The sequence below is a fragment of the Schistocerca americana genome, chromosome 7 (assembly GCF_021461395.2).
Source record: "Schistocerca americana isolate TAMUIC-IGC-003095 chromosome 7, iqSchAmer2.1, whole genome shotgun sequence".
NCBI classification, from domain to species: domain Eukaryota; kingdom Metazoa; phylum Arthropoda; class Insecta; order Orthoptera; family Acrididae; genus Schistocerca; species Schistocerca americana.
The window spans coordinates 566,682,621-566,702,079 of record NC_060125.1 but is presented as its reverse complement, the minus strand read 5'-3'; positions in this window follow the sequence as shown (position 1 = coordinate 566,702,079).

Below are 19,459 nucleotides of genomic sequence, written 5' to 3'. Positions count from 1 at the left end.
CAAACGACTCGCGCAAGAGATCTTTCACGCGTCTAGCAATATGGGGTGGTTCTAATAACCCCATGTCATTCCAAGCATGTGTGTCAATTTTTACCTATCTATCTACATTATTCCGTGGTTTATTAAGTTTTCTAATTTATACTGACTTTTTGATCGCCCGGTATATATGATGGCTTGCTGATGGCACGCAGTCGAAACTGTATCAAACCAATCGCTTCCCAAGCAGTTAAATACTGCAAGACAAACAATCTCTGTATATATCATTATTGCGGAATAGGAACTAAATACATCCAAACAAAACATAAATCAACATAAATCAACATAGATAACATTAGTTTTATAAAAAAATTACAGAGAACAGGGAAATGATACTTACATGAAGATAGTCACGAGACAAAAGGTAAACAAGGAGACCTTTGTCCTTACATTGTCCTTAAAACATAAAATAAATGCATATCGTAGATACAATGACAGAGACGGTGTTGTACTGCATATATGAAAGTTAGTAGGTGTGTTTCTACATCTGAAAGATGATGTCTGTTCAAAGCAGTTGCGCCACATTGAAGATGCAAATCAGGTTTGCTTTGAATAGACATTGTAAAGGTCGTGAGGCATATCTTTAAGGCGATAAAGACACTATTATCAGCTCCTCTTTGGGTTTGAACGAGTTCGTGTAATAGGACTACAAGGAGCTGGATGCTCCTTCTGCGATACTGTAGCAACACTTGGCGGGAATGTATCCACTGTATGTTATGTCTGATGGCGGTGGTTACGAAAATGTACGATCGCGAGAAAACTGGATTCCGGACGACCAAATGACACTTCCAGGAGGAAAGACCATCGTGTTCGGCGTATGGCTCTGGCAAAACGCACTGCACCTGCAGCAGCAATTGGAGCATCAATTAGCGCACAATGACACAACGACTGTTACAAATTGGTTACTTGGAGGACAGTTTATTGGAGAGTAGGGTGGGGGTATGTTGTGTTATCTGACGAAGGCTGGTTCTGGCTCGATACCAGTGATGGCTGAGTATTGGTTAGAAGGGGGCCAGTTGACGGCCTGCAACCCAATTGTCTGCGTGCATGGCGAGCGGGGACTGGTCTACAGCCATGCTGGAAAGGCCAACGCCCTCGCCGACTCCTTCGAGAAGCAGTTCCAAGCGGCTGAACCCCAGGATGAAGAGCATGAAGAGGCAGTCAGTCGTCAACTGACTGTCTTCCTCAATGCCGAGGAGGACCCAGACGACGAACCCATACTTTTTGCCCCCGAGGACGTGGCAAGAGTAATCAGATCCCTCCCTACAAAAAAGGGACCAGGGCACGACAGTGTCACTAATCAGTTAGTCAAAAATCTCCCACCCACAGCAATCACACACCTCGCGAACGTCCTCAACGAGATTACTCGATCCCGTGTTTTCCCAGCTTGCTGGAAACATGCGGAAGTGGTCGCGATACACAAACCAGGGAAAGACCCTCTATTCCCGCAGCACTACAGGCCGATTAGCCTCTTGCCAACTCTCAGCAAGATCTATGAGCGCCTCCTGCTAAGACCCATACAAGAACATATTACCAGAGAGCAAATTCTGCCGGATTTCCAATTTGGGTACTGGCAGAACCACTCTGCCCCACAACAGGTCATGAGAGTGGTTGAAGCAGCCACAGAGGGCTTCAGCCACAGAGGCTACTGCGGGATAGTGCTACTAGACGTAGCCAAAGCCTTTGATTCAGTATGGCATAGAGGGCTACTCTACAAGTTGTACACACAAGGGTTTCCCGGGAGCATAGTTCAGCTGATCAAGAGCTATCTCACGAATAGGACTTTCTCCGTCAAAGTAGAAACTGCCACCTCCACCAGAAGGCGTATTCGTGCTGGGGTGCCACAGGGATCGGTCCTGGGGCCCGTATTGTACAGTTTGTACACTGCGGACACTCCAACGGCCCCCCTGGTGCACACTGCACAGTACGCTGACGATACAGCCTTCTACACGAGAAACGCGAACAAGGACCTGGTCATCCGTAGGGTACAAAAGGAAACTTGGGCCCGGCGCTGACGCATCACCATCAACTCTGAGAAGACGCAGGCAATGCTGATTACCCGCAGGCTCGGAAGGCGCGAACCTCCTCAACGTCCCCCCCTCCACCTTCACCTAAATGGAGCCCAACTCCCCTGGCGCAGAACCGCCAAGTACCTTGGCGTAACCTTGGACTCTCGTCTTACGTGGAAACCCCACATAGACGAGGTCCACAGGAAGGCCTGCGCCAGAATGTCCATCCTATATCCTATCCTGAACACAACCAGCTCCCTTCCCTGCCCAGTAGCAGTAAATGTGTACCAGGCCCTGATCCGGCCAGTAATGGTGTATGCGTGCCCTGTCTGGGGATACGCGGCAAAGCAGCACCTGGACAAACTCCAGAGGCTGCAGAACCGCGCCCTCAGAAGGGCACTGCACCTACCTCTTAGATTCCCCACAGACGACTTGCACGCCGCAGCCGAAATCCCACTCCTGAGAGAGCGTTTCCAGGATCTGGCAAGGGCCTTCTATGAGGGTTCTTCCAGATCCGGAAACGCACTCATCCACTCCCTAGGTCGGTATGACATGTCCCGCGATAAGCACAAGCGCCCTATGACGATTTTCGACGACTAAGTCGAAGAGAAAATCCCAACACCCAATCCATCATCCTGTTCCTTCCCATATAACACCAGACTTCCCGCCTACCTCAGGCAAGTACCAGACACACTCACAACAATCATCACAAATCACAGACACCAAAAACTATAGAAAAATCACACACACACGTTCACAGGGGAGTAAAAGCCGAAAGGCTACAGACTCCCCCTCACACTTCCCCAAAGAGGGGAAAGTAACAGATGAGAGCAGCACTTGCCTGCGTGCTCCACACGCAGGACCTAGACATGGAGTTATCGTCTGGTATGCGATTTAATATTACACATAGGAGTAATCTCGTGGGTGTCCCACGCACCCTGATTGCAAGTCTGGTAATTAGGTCTGTTGTGCTACCATTCATGAACAACATTCCATGGTATGTTTTCCAACGGTATAACGGTCGCCCACATACCGATGTTGTAATCCAACCTGCTCTACGGAGTGCAGACGTTTTGTCTTGGCCTGCTCGATCACCAGATCTCTCTCCAGTCGAGCAAATACGAAACGTCATCGGACGACAATTCCAGCGTCTTCCACACACAGCATTAACAGTTTCTGTACTGACTGATCAAGAGCAACAGGCGCGGAACTCCATCGCATAAACTGACATTCTGCATATGCAGAGCACAATACATGCACCTTCGCATGGTTCCATTCAACATTCTAGCGCCTACACCGGTTATTGTACCAACTTTTCACATTTGCAATTGCTTATTTCTCGCAACATGTGGTCTTGCAATGTTAATCACTCAAATATCTCACCTGGACAAATGTATTCCCGAAATTTCGTTGCTCCATATTAATTGTTTTTGATGTACTTCAGTACAAATTTTATAAGTTCGGTGAGGAACTCAAAATGATCACATCGCTGACATTATGAACACATCGATTTACTATAATATGCATCGGTATGTAAGAAACACTTGTAGTCACGTCAGGTGATCAGTGACGTCCTTCTGAACGTTAATCCACTGGCGTACCGAAGAATTCATGCCATCTGAAGAGGAGTTTTATCTCCAGAAACCGGTAATGGTTTAGATAAATGTTACTCGAAGTCGTGAATGCTGCTCCTACTCCGCAGACATTAATAAATAGTAAGGAACAGTAACACGTACCTTGTTTACTACCCTATCATTTACTGGAAATTAATTTCTGAAGATTTTATAATGAACAGTAACATGCTGTTAGTTATATGGATGGCGTCTTTTGAACGAGTATTAGTGAGGTGCTCAGTTACTAAATTGAGCGTACTGGAGGGAACGTTAACGATAAACAGTTCAAATAAGAAGAGGATAGAAGCTTCTGAAACATGGTGCTACAGAAGAATGCTGAAGATCACAAGGGCGGATCAGTTAACTAATGAAGAGGTAACGCCGACCGGAGTGGCCGAGCGGACCTAGGCGCTACAGCCTGGAACCGCGCAACCGCTACGGTCGCAGGTTCGAGACCTGCCTCGGGCATGGATGTGTGTCATGTCCTTGGGTTGGTTAGGTTTAAGTAGTTCTAAGATTTAGGGGACTGATGACCTCAGAAGTTAAGTCTCATAGTGCTCAGAGCCATTTGAACCATTTTTTGAAGAGGTAAAGACTCGAATTGGGAAGAAAAGAAATTTATGGCACAACATGACTGAATGAAGGAATCGGTTGACAGGACACATCCTAAGGCATTAAGGAATAGTCGATTTGTTTAAGTTTTTAGAGGGTAGTGTTGTGGGATTAAAAATTGTTGTGCTAGACAGTATGCAGGTTCAAACAGATGTAGGTCCCAGTAGTTATGGGGGGTTAAAAAGGTTTACTCATTATAAACTGGCGAGGAGAGCTGCACTGGAGCGTATGTCAGTTTGCATACAATGACAGCAACTGGGTGTCCGGTGTATTGCTGTGTAGCAACTGCGAAATATCAAATAAAGAGTGGAAAAACGATACTATCGCAGCACTAAAAAGGTGAATATGCCACTGTTTAATAGAATATGACTGGAAAGTGGGGTAGCAACTGCCCCATTCTGCCTTCATCTTCTTAAAAATGTATTCGAAAAATTTTGACATGCTATATGCTCGCGTCCTTTTAAACGTGCAACTCACTTCTCATTCCCAAAAGCTACCCTAACTGTAACTTGCTCACATTCACTTGTACATATCTGTAAGTCACTCATACCCATCTACTCCAATTTGCCCACTCTCACTCACTCATTCGGCCTAACTCATTGTCATTACCTATTTGTATCACTCTCTAAATCTCACTACCTGCTGTCTCACAGGAACAGTATCCCTCCATCTGTCTTACTATTATAGTCTGCTCTCATTCTCATTGCCTCCGTCTTGCTCTCTCTTACTGCTACTACCCCATTCATTCTTTCCCTTTCCTGCTGTCTCTTCTTACTGTCATATCTTCCTCATTGTCAGTGTCGTAGAACCCGTCTGTCATTAACATCGGCTGTCACCCACTTCCTCCTCCTCTTTCTTTCTCTTCTACCGTCACTGTCCCCTTCATTTTTTCCTGGCACTGTTATGTCAATATCAGTTACGTCTCATTGCCACTGTGTCCCTCTCTTTCTGTCACCCTGCCATTGTGTACTTCGCTGTCTCTATTCCACGAGCGCTGTCTGCTATCTTCTAGTATTTTATACTTTTCTGTTTCTTTCCCTCTGCCACTGTCTCCGTCTCTCTCAGAATAAAAAAGAGCGAATACGTTCGTATGCAAAAATTTTTGGGAAATTTTTTAAAGACGCTGAGGAAGGTAGAATGAGGCGACTGGTACCCCACTTTTAAGTCAAAGTCTTCTGGAGAGCAGCATATTAACCTTATTTGTGCTCCGACAGTCACAATCACATTATTTATTTTGCCACCAACCGGTTTCAACCCACAATGGGGTCATCTTCAGGGCAATTTACACCATTTGATCGCTCGCTGGTTGGTAACGATCCAACCGTGCACAGGCAGGGTGACGACTCCAGCGAGCCACCAAATGGTGTAAATTGCCCTGAACATGACCCCATCGCAGGTTGAAACCGGTTGGCGGCAAAATAAATAATGCAATTGTGACTGTCATTTTGAATAATTGAACCTAAATAGTATTAATCGAGAGATACAATTTATTATTCAGAAATGCTTAATGGACAACTTAATTGTTTGGATGTATCAGTAATTAAACAGGTAGATGAGAGTCGAGGGCATAAAATGTATAGAAAAGATACACACACCGACCGTTACCTCCATAAGGATTCGAGGTGTCATTAAAACATTGGTGGACAGAGCTAATAACATCTATGTGTCTTTTTTTTTTTGCAAGATGAACTAAATCATTTCCAAACGGCTTTTACGAGAAATGGATACGCTGATAATGAGATAGATCGAGCACACCATCCCAGAAGAAAATTGTCTGACAAAATTCAGCAACAACAATTGTCAGCATTTATTCGCAATTTTACGGATCGTGCTGGGAGTGTTCTGGCGAAGTTTCAAGTTGAGACAATCTTTAGACCCACCAAGAGGATTAGTGAGTGTGTAAGATCGGCGAAAGACGCACGACACCTCTTAGCCACTCCTGGGGTGTATAAAATTCCGTGTAGCTGTGGGAAGGTTTATATTGGAACAAGGAAAAGAAGTATCGATACTCGCTTAACCCAACACAAAAGGAACTGTCGACCGGGACTTACCGACAAATCAGCTGTAACGGAATATGTTTTTAAAGACGGTGATCATGAAATAAAATTTAGTGAGACGTGCGTATTAGCCAAGTCATCACATTATTAGAAGCTATAGAGATTCAGAAACACCACAATAATTGTAATAGAAAAGAAAAAGGCTTAAAATTAGATAAGATATGGCGGCCGACTTTGCACCAACGATGTGACAATCGATTACCTTCAATCTAGAGCAATGACGTTAGGAAGAACATGATGTTTTACAGATCGACCACGGCTTCTGAGCCCGGAAGCTTTAACTAACGAAAATTTTTATAGTGTGAACATATGAAATCGAAATAGCGCAAAACTAATTTTACTCCTCAGACCGGATTTTACGCGTATAATAATTTTGCATATGCTTCAGTACTGAAACAAGCACATCCCTGAACCTTTCTGATGATAACGGAGTCAATTTAAAGCAGATTACTCCTGGATACATCACTTTATAAGCTTGATTTCGCTTCACACAGGATTTTACGTGCATATTTTACGTGTACAAGTAAGGTAACTTCGGAACTCTGCATCTCGGAAACAATTAAAGATACGAAGAAGAATTTAAATTTATTTGCGATCGTGACTTAGAAATATATAGCAAAAATTTCAGCCATTTGTTGCCCGTAGCTCTCTTGGAATATCCGGCTCGGATTTGATACCCAGAAACCATGTTTTTGAGATATTTCTCAATAACGGATAAAGATTTTCTGAAAGCTGAAAGGCAGCATTTCCAGATAAATTACTAGATAGTTTACCGTTGAAATCTGACCAATTTTCTGCGGTTGGTTATTTAAATATCCGCTGCTGACGGCGAAAAACTGGCGAAAATCACTTCTTTCGGGTATTCTCGGGAACCGCAAGTGAACTAAATGGTGCCTCCACAAGCCCTTTAAGGCACAACATAGGCCACATATAATGCAAAAAGAACCAACCAAATTGTTACATTTGGCTGCGGTGGAGGGAATATGTAATATTGAAAAGTTGCTCCTGCACTCTAGGATAGTTACAGTTAGACGATCCTTCTGTTAAATATACGTATCGTCCCTAGCCCAAGGGCTAATCAAAACATCCGACCCTACCTTTCTGCAACTTATAGATGCCAAGGTTTGAGCCCCAGAAAAATCCTGCTTCTATTTTAGAACATATATGTAGCGGATGCTTTTGCATGCTTACCGATAAAATCAACCATGATTAGATTTTCCCGCATTAATACATTTACCAATCCTCCAATAAAGATAGTCCTTCAATAAAATTTGCAACAAAGGCAGTGAACGTGTAAAAAACTGGGAAATTCATCTCTCCGTCGGTGAAACAGAAAAACAAAATTAATCATTCCGTTGGCCGAGAGATGAAAACTCGAACGACTATAAAACCTTCCAGAAAAACATCCTTAGGGGTCGCAAAGGTGCGTCCGTGGGCTCATGCTACTCGTTAACGAGGATGCGTCTTTCACAGTGATATGAATAGATATTTTCTTGCAAAAAAACGCATGCATGTGCTGATGTACCCAGAAGGATGTGACGGCAGCGTTCATCGACAAGGAAGTGTTACCAGCTCCTTTCCTGTGTCACTGGGTAAACAAAGATGTGTACGAAAGGATTTTGACACATTAGCGAGAAAGTGAAGTGGTATAGACTGTGTGTCACGTAGCTTTGTAAAGGTACGACAGGGTACAGTAGACCACCGTAAGCAAGCGTAGACTACATTAGTTTTCCTAGCAGCTTTGGTCGTATAAAAGTTACATGTATGTTAGGTGTGTTGCATGCCTGTCAGGCGGAACCTCATAACGATCGCTTTCTTTGCGTATGTGATCAGTGTCTTGCTAGATTCTGCTAGAAATTGGTAGTGGGGAGCCATCTAGAAACTGATTGACGACATATAAAATGCCGCATGGCCTACAGAACATTTTTGTTCAAGATAGTTGTTCTCCTGTCTATTACGCAAAAATAAACAGTATAGCCGGCCAGAGTGGCCGAGCGGTTCTAGGCACTACAGTCTGGAACCGCGCGCCCACTACGGTCGCAGTTTCGAATCCTGCCTCGGGCATGGATGTGTGTGATGTCTTTAGGTTAGTTAGGTTTAAGTAGTTCTAAGTTCTAGGGGACTTATGAACTCAGAAGTTGAGTCCCATAGTGCTCAGAGCCATTTGAACCATTTTTTTAAACAGTATATGCACAAAAATTGAAATGGACATCGCTTAATTCAGGTTTTATTCGAAAATTGTTGATTTGTAACGCGAACTAAGGGTATGTTAAAGTAAAAATAAAAAAGCCAGTACAGAATTATCATATAGCACTAGCAAATCCAATATCCTCACAGAAAGGTAAGATAACAAGTAACCCAAAACAAAAATACATCCGATACTGCTTCAATACTTCTTCAAACTTATATTGGACTCGTTTCTGTTTATCATAAACAACCTTCGCATTTATCGGTAGTAAGAATAACAACCGGAAACCCTTGTCTGTGGGTATGATGAAGAATTATATATACACTCCTGGAAATGGAAAAAAGAACACATTGACATCGGTGTGTCAGAACCACCATACTTGCTCCGGACACTGCGAGAGGGCTGTACAAGCAATGATCACACGCACGGCACAGCGAACACACCAGGAACCGCGGTGTTGGCCGTCGAATGGCGCTAGCTGCGCAGCATTTGTGCACCGCCGCCGTCAGTGTCAGCCAGTTTGCCGTGGCATACGGAGCTCCATCGCAGTCTTTAACACTGGTAGCATGCCGCGACAGCGTGGACGTGAACCGTATGTGCAGTTGACGGACTTTGAGCGAGGGCGTATAGTGGGCATGCGGGAGGCCGGGTGGACGTACCGCCGAATTGCTCAACACGTGGGGCGTGAGGTCTCCACAGTACATCGATGTTGTCGCCAGTGGTCGGCGGAAGGTGTACGTGCCCGTCGACCAGGGACCGGACCGCAGCGACGCACGGATGCACGCCAAGACCGTAGGATCCTACGCAGTGCCGTAGGGGACCGCACCGCCACTTCCCAGCAAATTATGGACACTGTTGCTCCTGGGGTATCGGCGAGGACCATTCGCAACCGTCTCCATGAAGCTGGGCTACGGTCCCGCACACCGTTAGGCCGTCTTCCGCTCACGCCCCAACATCGTGCAGCCCGCCTCCAGTGGTGTCGCGACAGGCGTGAATGGAGGGACGAATGGAGACGTGTCGTCTTCAGCGATGAGAGTCGCTTCTGCCTTGGTGCCAATGATGGTCGTATGCGTGTTTGGCGCCGTGCAGGTGAGCGCCACAATCAGGACTGCATACGACCGAGGCACACAGGGCCAACACCCAGCATCATGGTGTGGGGAGCGATCTCCTACACTGGCCGTACACCACTGGTGATCGTCGAGGGGACACTGAATAGTGCACGGTACATCCAAACCGTCATCGAACCCATCGTTCTACCATTCCTAGACCGTCAAGGGAACTTGCTGTTCCAACAGGACAATGCACGTCCGCATGTATCCCGTGCCACCCAACGTGCTCTAGAAGGTGTAAGTCAACTACCCTGGCCAGCAAGATCTCCGGATCTGTCCCCCATTGAGCATGTTTGGGACTGGATGAAGCGTCGTCTCACGCGGTCTGCACGTCCAGCACGAACGCTGGTCCAACTGAGGCGCCAGGTGGAAATGGCATGGCAAGCCGTTCCACAGGACTACATCCAGCATCTCTACGATCGTCTCCATGGGAGAATAGCAGCCTGCATTGCTGCGAAAGGTGGATATACACTATACTAGTGCCGACATTGTGCCTGCTCTGTTGCCTGTGTCTATGTGCCTGTGGTTCTGTCAGTGTGATCATGTGATGTATCTGACCCCAGGAATGTGTCAATAAAGTTTCCCCTTCCTGGGACAATGAATTCACGGTGTTCTTATTTCAATTTCCAGGAGTGTATATATATATATATATATATATATATATATATATATATATATATATTGCTTACCTTCATCAGCAATAAAAGAAACATTATGTCGATGAAGTTTCTAGGAAGGACAGCCCTTACTGTTTGCCTACTCTACACAACAGTATTTAAAAGGACTAAACTATTGTACTAAATGTATCTGTACATAAGAAAACAGTATTGCACTTACTGTTCTGCTAATTTACATTCTCCATGGATGAGTAGCATTTCTACCTTCTATTCGTTAGTGTATATTCTACTCATACAACTCTTCAACTGACGATGGTTGACGGAATGACGGGTGTGCATTCTACTTCTGTTTACATTTGTCCTCTGTCAACGTCAGCACGTGGATATGCTTCGTTATCCCGAGTACCTGCACTAAGCGCTGAGAGGTTCAACGACAATGTTGTGTTACGTAATTAATAACGTTGTGTTTCAGTGAATGTTACACTGTGATACATTTTTGAATAGGTATTTAGGAGAGGAAATGAATTACCGACAAAAAAATACAGGGTGCCACTTAAAAAAGTCATACCGGTCCCCTTCATGGCTAAAGAACATTTGCTTGAAACATTTTGTAATTTGCATCTGGACAAGTTATTTATCTTGACCTCCTTAAATAACTGTTTGTTCAGATGCAAATTACAAAATGTTTGAAGCAAATCTTCTTTACCCATGAGGGCGACCGGTATGAGTTTTTGAGTGGCACCCTGTATTTTTTTGTCGGTAATTCATTTCCTCTCCTATATATCTACTCAAAAATGTATCACAGTGTAACATTCACTGAAACACAACGTTATTAATTACGTAACACAACACTGTCGTTGAACCTGTAACCTCCGCGTGCCACAGCACTCGTTAAAGCCTGTACTATGGTAAGTGAGCGGGGTTCACCTTAAGAGAAAGGATTTTCGTATAGATATCGACCGCGTGTACCTGAATGGTGGCAAATCAGACTTCCACCCACTCTGTAATAACAATGGTCCGTCAAGCAAGTTCGAAATGCAATTACACGTCAGGATGGACCAAAAGCAACACTGAAGATGCTACCAATCTGATAATAATACGATCGCCAGCCTAATTAGGCATTAACTGAGTTTCTTCCCTGTACAAGTTGGGATATATTCATGCAAAACAACAAGTAGTAACACTGCGTAATATAGTAAAATTTTAGAACCAGAAAATCTATTGAACTGATAGTTTCACGTTCTGTACTGATCTGGAAAAACTATGAATACATAACACTACACTATAATGTATACTACAAAACTTTTTACTGTCTATTATTCTAATTAAATTCGGGCATAGGTTACCCTAAAAATATCACTTTCGTGCCACACACACAAATTTTGACTTTTATACTGACTTTAACTTTTGCTGGTCAAACCAATTTAGAACACTTCAGAATTCAAATGAATTAAAGGGGGGGGGGGGACCCTGAAACTGTTATGATCGCTGTATTAAAAAAAATTATTACTGAATCTATTATGCGTTCAAGATTTCCAGTATATAATTTACTAATCTTTATATCTAATTTACTGCTCATTTAAATGCCTTTAAATCTGTCCCGAAATAATAAACTTCATTACTATATCAATACTGAAGTTATCATTCAACTTCGTTAGACTTTCGTTATTCATTTACTGGTTCATTAACAAAGCTTTTCTTTAAACATCATTCTAACATAGCTAGTTCTGCAAATAGTTATTATTAACAGAAATTTTAATTTGCACAACATTTGGGGAGGACCCTGTCTAGGTTAGTTGCGAGGGTAATTAAACGATGGGAAAGTTCTGATAAAATTTAGGTTCTCTCTCTGATCCATACGAATACAGTACTAAAGTTTCAACCTGCTAGTTTCGATGCGGCGGTTGGCAGGCGACTAGATGGCGAGGCACAGAGCACACATACAACCACAGCTATGGCTCTTGATGTATCGGCACTTTAATTCTTCTTAGCGTCGCAATACTTTTCCATTTAATGCCTGTGGAATTTTGCCATGCTGTGTGGGCGTTGGAACAGCATACCAGAGGCCCAGTGAAGCTACGTCTTCCAAGAGAGCCTCCTCGCTCCAGAAGGTGTTGCTCAAACCAATGCCAAACTCCAACTACTACTGCTGAGAACGTTGTGGCGTGCAGTGCCCTCGCGCATTTTCCCGCACTCGCCTGCCATCCACCTTTTACCGCTTCCTTACCGACAGGGTATTCACCAGAGGTTTTGCATTCTACATATCCTAACACATTGCCTACGTATGGACCAGACGCACATTTACAATTTTAAACATCTTACAACAGTTTCAAAATTTGTTACATTTCAATTCTATCACAATATTACTTGACATTTGACATAAACATTACTATTCACATTGAAACTTATTTACAGTTTTCTTAACATAATGACATGAAACAAAAAAGGAAATGAAATCAGAACATCAATTACACAAGTTAATCGAAAAATCAGAAGAAAAAAATTACTTATATGTACAATGGTACAGAGTCGTTGTTTTTACAAACCTCTCAGCGCTTAGTGAAGGTACTCGGGATAACAGAGCACATCCACGTGCTGACGTTGACAGAGGACAAATGTGAACATGAGTAGAAAGCACACACGTCATTCCGTCAACCATCGCCAGTTGAAGAGTTATATATATATATATATATATATATATATATATATATATATATATATATATATATATATATATAGTGGGTGGATGTGAACTACACTTGCATCAAAAGTAATTGCTTTGGTTACATACAAGAGCAGAAGTTACACGATCAATTAATTATTGTTACTTATAAAATATAACGTATATTCCGTACGGAAATAAAATACGGAATGGACTTGAACTTAATGTTGTGTGGTTCTAATTATGTGCAAAGCAGACAACCAAACAAACATAAAAGCAAACAGAAGTTGACGGCTACCAGTTCCTCTGCTACATATTAATTTATGTTTCTTTCACTACCAATGTTACCAATTCTACCAATAATCTTACCAAATACTACGTTGTTTATGTACCGTACCAAAACCAACGACCCGTAGTTTTGGTAGAGTGTAACTCTACTGTTATAAAACACCTCCTCCAGGCACATGACTCAATGAGTATTTACGTTTCTGCACCAGCAACAAGTCAGCTGCCAGTGACAAATGGACTTTCCTGTGATTTGTCTGACACCTATCAGCAGAATCAAGAATGATCGACTGCAGTAGTTGGATGAGATCCAAAGGAATACGAGGTAACCTGGAGACATTTCAGTCAACGAAGTCCAGGAAGTATATGGATAATGGGAATGGGGGAGAAGTTGTGAACGGGTGGTCGCCCAATGTGGGTCTACTTCCAAGAGGACAGTATCTTAAATGGTATAAAACAAAGGAAAGAAAGATAACCCGTCTTCAGTTCTTTTTTAACTCTCCCCCTCCTACCCCGCTAGTACGCTGAGCTGACGGAAATGTTTATTAAAGGACAATCGCTCTATACTCATTTTATTAGTGGTAGTAATAACGGGACACTTAGGCGAGGTCAGAAAACGCCAGATGTTCGTGTGAACAGACAAATGCCGCCAGATAAGCGGCACATTTTCGTGAGTAAATTACCTTAATTACGTCGACACTGGCTGCAGTATCGAGCTTCAATTAACCGGAGGTGAACTTGCGACCTTCTTTTCTTTTTTTTTGTGGTTTATAAAGCTCGCTTTCCGCAGCAATACATTTAAAAAGCTTCCTTTCGTGCTGTTGGGTAAAAGGGGCACCGCGAGCGACAACTTGCAGCGAGGCGCGGTCTCACTCTGAAGACGCGTTGGCCGTTGGCGGCTTTAATGAGGCCCCCAGCCGCCGTCCCTATCGGAGATTCTTATCCGCCACCGCAGGGGCCCGCACCCGCCCGGCCGCGTCTTGCCCCCGCAACAAGAAATTTATCATGTTTAAATAGTTTTACGGCGCCGCAACAATTTGGCCCTCCACGTAATTTGTTAACGAAAGCCAGAATGGCGGATACTCGACTTTAATTAAAAACAAAGCCGCCGGAGGGAGTTCCTTCCGTCGTGGACGGAGGGGGCAATGCGCAGCGGCGGGGCAGCGGGTAGCGGCGGAGGATAGGGCATCCTGCTAGCCAGAAAGCCGCCGAGAACCTGAAACTTGGCCGCGCCGAGTCGGCCACTCGTTATTAAACCGTAATAAACAACATTCTCCGGCGCAACTTTTAGCGGGGGATTTCGCCGGTCAGGGAGCGTGGGAGAGAAGGAATGGAAAAGGAGTGCAGGAGGGAGAGGGGGTAAGAGAGGGGGCAGCAGAATGGACAGAGAAGTGAAGTGGAATAGGAAAACTGCTTGCTTAATTCCTGACCTTATGGAACAGGTCTCTAAAATAGTTCTTCGCTCAGCAAGTAAGCTGTAAAGAATTGCTTAAAATGAACGTAAAGCCGAAGTAGAATAGAATAAACTTGTTCCAGCAGTTCGTGAAGTATTAGAAGTTTGAATCCAATCATTTTAGGCGAGAACGATATCGTACGCTAGTTCTGTTACTCTCGATTCGTAGGTACGAGCTTCAAATCCTTGTGGTATAATGGAAATGCCGTGTGGTTTGGGCCTCCCGCCGGGTAGACCGTTCGCCTGGTGCATGTATTTCGAGTTGACGCCACTTCGGTGACTTGCTTGTCGATGGGGACGAAAGGATGATGATAAGGACAACACAACACCCAGTCCCTGAGCGGAAAAAATCTCCGACCCAGCCGGGAATAGAACCCGGGCCGTTAGATATGACATTCCGTCGCGCTTACCACTTTCTTTTCTTATTTTTTTTTAAGGTAGTGACAGAATGAGAATCAGGGGGCAGAGTGGGCAGGGGTCGTACTTGAAGGACTGGCCACGGTGTCCCCGTCTCCTGACAGGATAAATAAGGGAGAGGCAACAGGAAGGAAACATTGTACACTGTAATTTCTGTGTTAGTAAAAATAATATTTTATTTATTCATTTAATTTTAATGTCCCAAAAGAAAAATCATATATAAAAACGAAGGGAAAGAAATATAGGGCTGAAGTGACATCCTCGTCACTTCACTAGGAGTACATCCTATCCCTCGAAACAACGTAAACCTGGGACTCCCCACCGCTTCGGGGGGTTATGGAACATGCTGCCTAGAAAGTTCGCAAAATGCGTTTTATATTTAGAGTGGCGTCGGATGATTTCGTGTTGTTCTAGTGGATAATGCCAATAGTCCATGCCCGATATCAAGGTCCGCGAGAGCACGTAGTGCGATGCGTGTCCTCCATTCCATCGGATTGCCGAAGTTTTTTGTGAGGGGAAAAAGACAGCGTCAGGGAAAAATAAAGCGTCCGTCGTGATCGTTGATCCGTCGGTGCGTCGGAGGAGGGCCACGATGCGTTGCGTCAGCCGCCAAACATCCTTTGCCCCACCGCACTGCAGAGAATGTTCGTCGGTGTCCTGCATGCCACATATAAGGCAGAGCGGGGAATCTACCATGCGAATGTCGTACAATCGTTGGCGGTTGATTGTCTTGCGGTTGATTAGTGTATACCTTGACGATCGCGCTGCTGTGGTGAGGATAGGTGTATGGACAGCTCGCCAAATCTGTCACCAGTTTCGTGTTGGGTATTTAAGTTCGACAACATTGCTGACATGATGACGCCGCAAGTATCGATATATCTCACGGGTAGTGGGGATTCTTGTAGAAGGTATCTGTAACTGAACATAACTAAAATCAACAAAAAATCGCGCGACGTGAGAAAAAGAGGGCGAGATTGTGCCTACCGCCACCGGTGGTTCAAAGGACGTGGAAAGAAGCACATCCATGATGGCCGACGTGATGGCGTGTTGCCGTTGGTTCCAAGTGCGTAGCGTCGCTGGCAGGTATAGAGCTAGAGCCTTGTTCCGCACATCCGTGAGGTTAAGTCCTCCAGAATGGTGTGGGAGAGTTAAAGTCTCGTATTTGATCTTAAACAACATTCCTTGGCTGACATAGTATCCAAAGGCCGCCATTAATCTGTCAGCAATACCATGTGGCATTGGCAGTACCCGTGCCAGGTGCGGCAGTCGCGAGGCCAGGTGAACATTAGTGTAGTCCACCCTTTGGAGCAGGTCGTGCGTTCGGAGTGAATTGTTGCGTATGTGCAGTCGGACGTTCTGGAGGAGACGTCGATAGCTCGCCGCCGCTGATTGCCGTAGCGATCGGGTGAATAATACACCTAAGCATCGCAAGACGTCCACCGTCGTAAACGGACTGCGCAGAGCTTCCAGCCCTCGACCGATGTGCATGATCTTGGTTTTATTCATGTTGACCCTGCTTCCCGCATCTACTCCGTACGTAGTAAGAAGGGTAACCACCTGACTTACTTCGTTCTCCGACCGGACGAGTATCATCAAGTCATCGGCATATGCACGACACGTGGGGCTCGCACGGCGTCGGACGCCTGTTAGAGTCCGTCTAAGAGTCTGCATCAATGGTTCGAGAGCTATTGTAAACAGTATCATCGACAAGGGACATCCTTGCCTAACTGAGCTGCAAACAGGAATCGTTCCTACCTCCCGGCCATTGACTCTCACCGTCGAAGAAGCGCCGCGAAGGAGGCGCATGAGGACGGTAATAGAATCCTGTGGTATCGCCATGCGTCGCATGGTCGAGTCAAGGAAATCATGGTTGATCCTGTCAAAGGCACGATCAAAATCTACCGATACGAACGCCGCTCGCATGCGACAAGCTTCCGTCAGGGAAATTACGTCAGGTATTCGCCGAGGATAGAATGTATGTTGCTCCGAACCCCTAGACAAGCCTGGTCTGGTGGTATTGTCTTGGATATTACAGTCTTGAGCCTTGCCGCCAACATTGGCGCAAAGATCTTATAGAGCATCGTGAGCGGTCTAAATTGATGGGCGCTGACACTCGCTGTCGATTTCGGTATTGGTATGAGCAGTCCCGCCATGAACTGCGACGGAACGTCCGTGTCAGGGCTCAATAACTCATTATACATCAATACCAACTCGGACATCATTATATCCGCAAATGTGCAATAAAATTCGAGTGTCAACCCATCTGGCTCACGGGATTTATGCACCGCACCCTTCGCGAGTGCGCTCCGGATGTCGTCTTCCGTTAGGGGTTCCAATAGCGCATCTGCATCCGGACCATCCACCTCCGTTTGCATCTGTCGCGAAATTCCTTGTCCTATCCGAGTGTCCGTCGGTGTCCTGTTGTGACGTCAAGGGCCGACTATCGTCATCATGGAGCACTGTGATTAGGGATCGGCGATTACGCGCATGTCCCTTGGACACATGATGAATGCCAATACGTTCTCCATCGAAATTGTCCAAGCACCGAGCACGGATCGAAAGTCCCTCCAGTCGACGTCTCGGATCGATAAAATGCAGGCCTGAATGCGATGGACTTCCGCTTGACGCTCGGGCGATGGGGTCCTGGAGGACAGGTCGCGGAGCACCATGTAGTAATAATCAAGTGTATCTCGGAGCCATTTCGTTTTTTCCTTGCCATACATTATGAGAGTTCTTCGTATCGCCGGTTTTGCACACTGCAGCGACCACGAAAGAACCGTACGGTGCAGCGGCAGACGGCGACTGCAAGTCTGCCATGTTTCTTCGATCCGCTGGCGACATTCGAGATCCACTAATAAGGATGAATTAAGTTTCCAGGAACTACGACTCCGCCAGACCCGCTGCTGTGGAAGGGTTAACGTGGATAAATATGCAAGGTGATCCGTAAAAGCTGTGGGCCCACGTTCAGCAGCCAACACGTGATCTCTTAATCCGTCAGAAACATAAATCCGATCCAGTCTGCTCACCGAGTGGCTAGTAAAATACGTGTAGCCCTTTCGCTGCCAGTGGATCTTTTCCCATGTGTCCATAAGGTCCATGTCCCGGCAGATCGTGTTCAATGCGTGGCAGGAGCTGAAATTAGGAGTTGATCCTTCGGTGTGAGTACACAGTTAAAATCCCCCCCTACCAAGGTGTGGTCATACCTCCCATGGAATAGGGGGGCAATCTCCTCCGAGTAGAATTGTGCACGCGCCTGTCGATTGTCAGATCCGGAGGGTGCATAGATGTTGACGATACGAATGCCGTTCACGGCCATAGCCAAACCCCGAGCCGAAGGAAGGTAATCGAGGTCACACATCGGAATCCCTTCCCGGACTAGTATCGCTGTGCCACGTCCTCCATCTGCAGTCGGCGCTAGGTAAGTGTTGTATCCATGCACGTCGGGAAAAGCAGCATTGCAGGTTTCCTGCATCAGCAGAATATCAACGTCTGTGGCATAAATCATGTCCCGGTGAAGTTGCATCTTTGCAAGCGAACGTGCGGTGTTAATGTTCACTGTGCCCACCTTATATGCTTGGTTCGTTGTCGTTGGCATGCCAGTGTCATGTCATTGAGAACTCCAAGGGCTGTAGTCCACTATTCGTGCTCAGAGGGGTGCCCGCCAACTGGTTGCCCTCCTTTGTTGTCGTTCCGTGGTGTGCATCCTGTAGGTGAGTGGTCATCATTTGGGGGTGGCAATTCCTGTTTGTCTCCGACTGGTTCCGCCCAGTCGCAGTGGTCATCCATCCGAGAAACGTCCTCTGATGTATTTCGACGTGGCTGCCGGGACATTGGTGTCCCTGACTCCTTCGTCGGCAGCGCTGGGTCAGTCAGTGTCAATGAAGAGGGACCATCTGAAAGGCAGGATATTCGGTCACCATCTGACGGAATCCTGTCAGCGTCCTCTAAAGGTACGTGTTCTGTGTCAGACAGTTCTTCGGCTAGGATACCTTCCGTGTCCCATAGGCTAGGGGGGGGGGGGGGGACGTGTCACCCGAACTATGGCGACGCTTTGGTAATCGCTGTTTGCGTGCCCTGCCCTTGCTGCCTCACTGTGTTCGTCGATCGTTCGTTGGTCCGTTGCCGGCGCCACTGTCTCGACCTCCACTTCCACGCCGCGTGCTACATGTGAGTTTTCGGAATGTTCCTCCCTCAACTGTGCTCAACTGACGTGACGTGGGTGTAGGGACATTCTCCGAGTCACGTCCATGCTCCCGTAACTCGGTCTGCTCTTGCATAAACACGGCCTTGTCACGCTCCGAACTTGGCAACACCTCCCGGTGGGCCACCGACACGTACGTCATCGGTAGTTGCGTGGGAACTTCTCGCTGTGACGCTTCTCCGCATGGCAGTTGCACGACG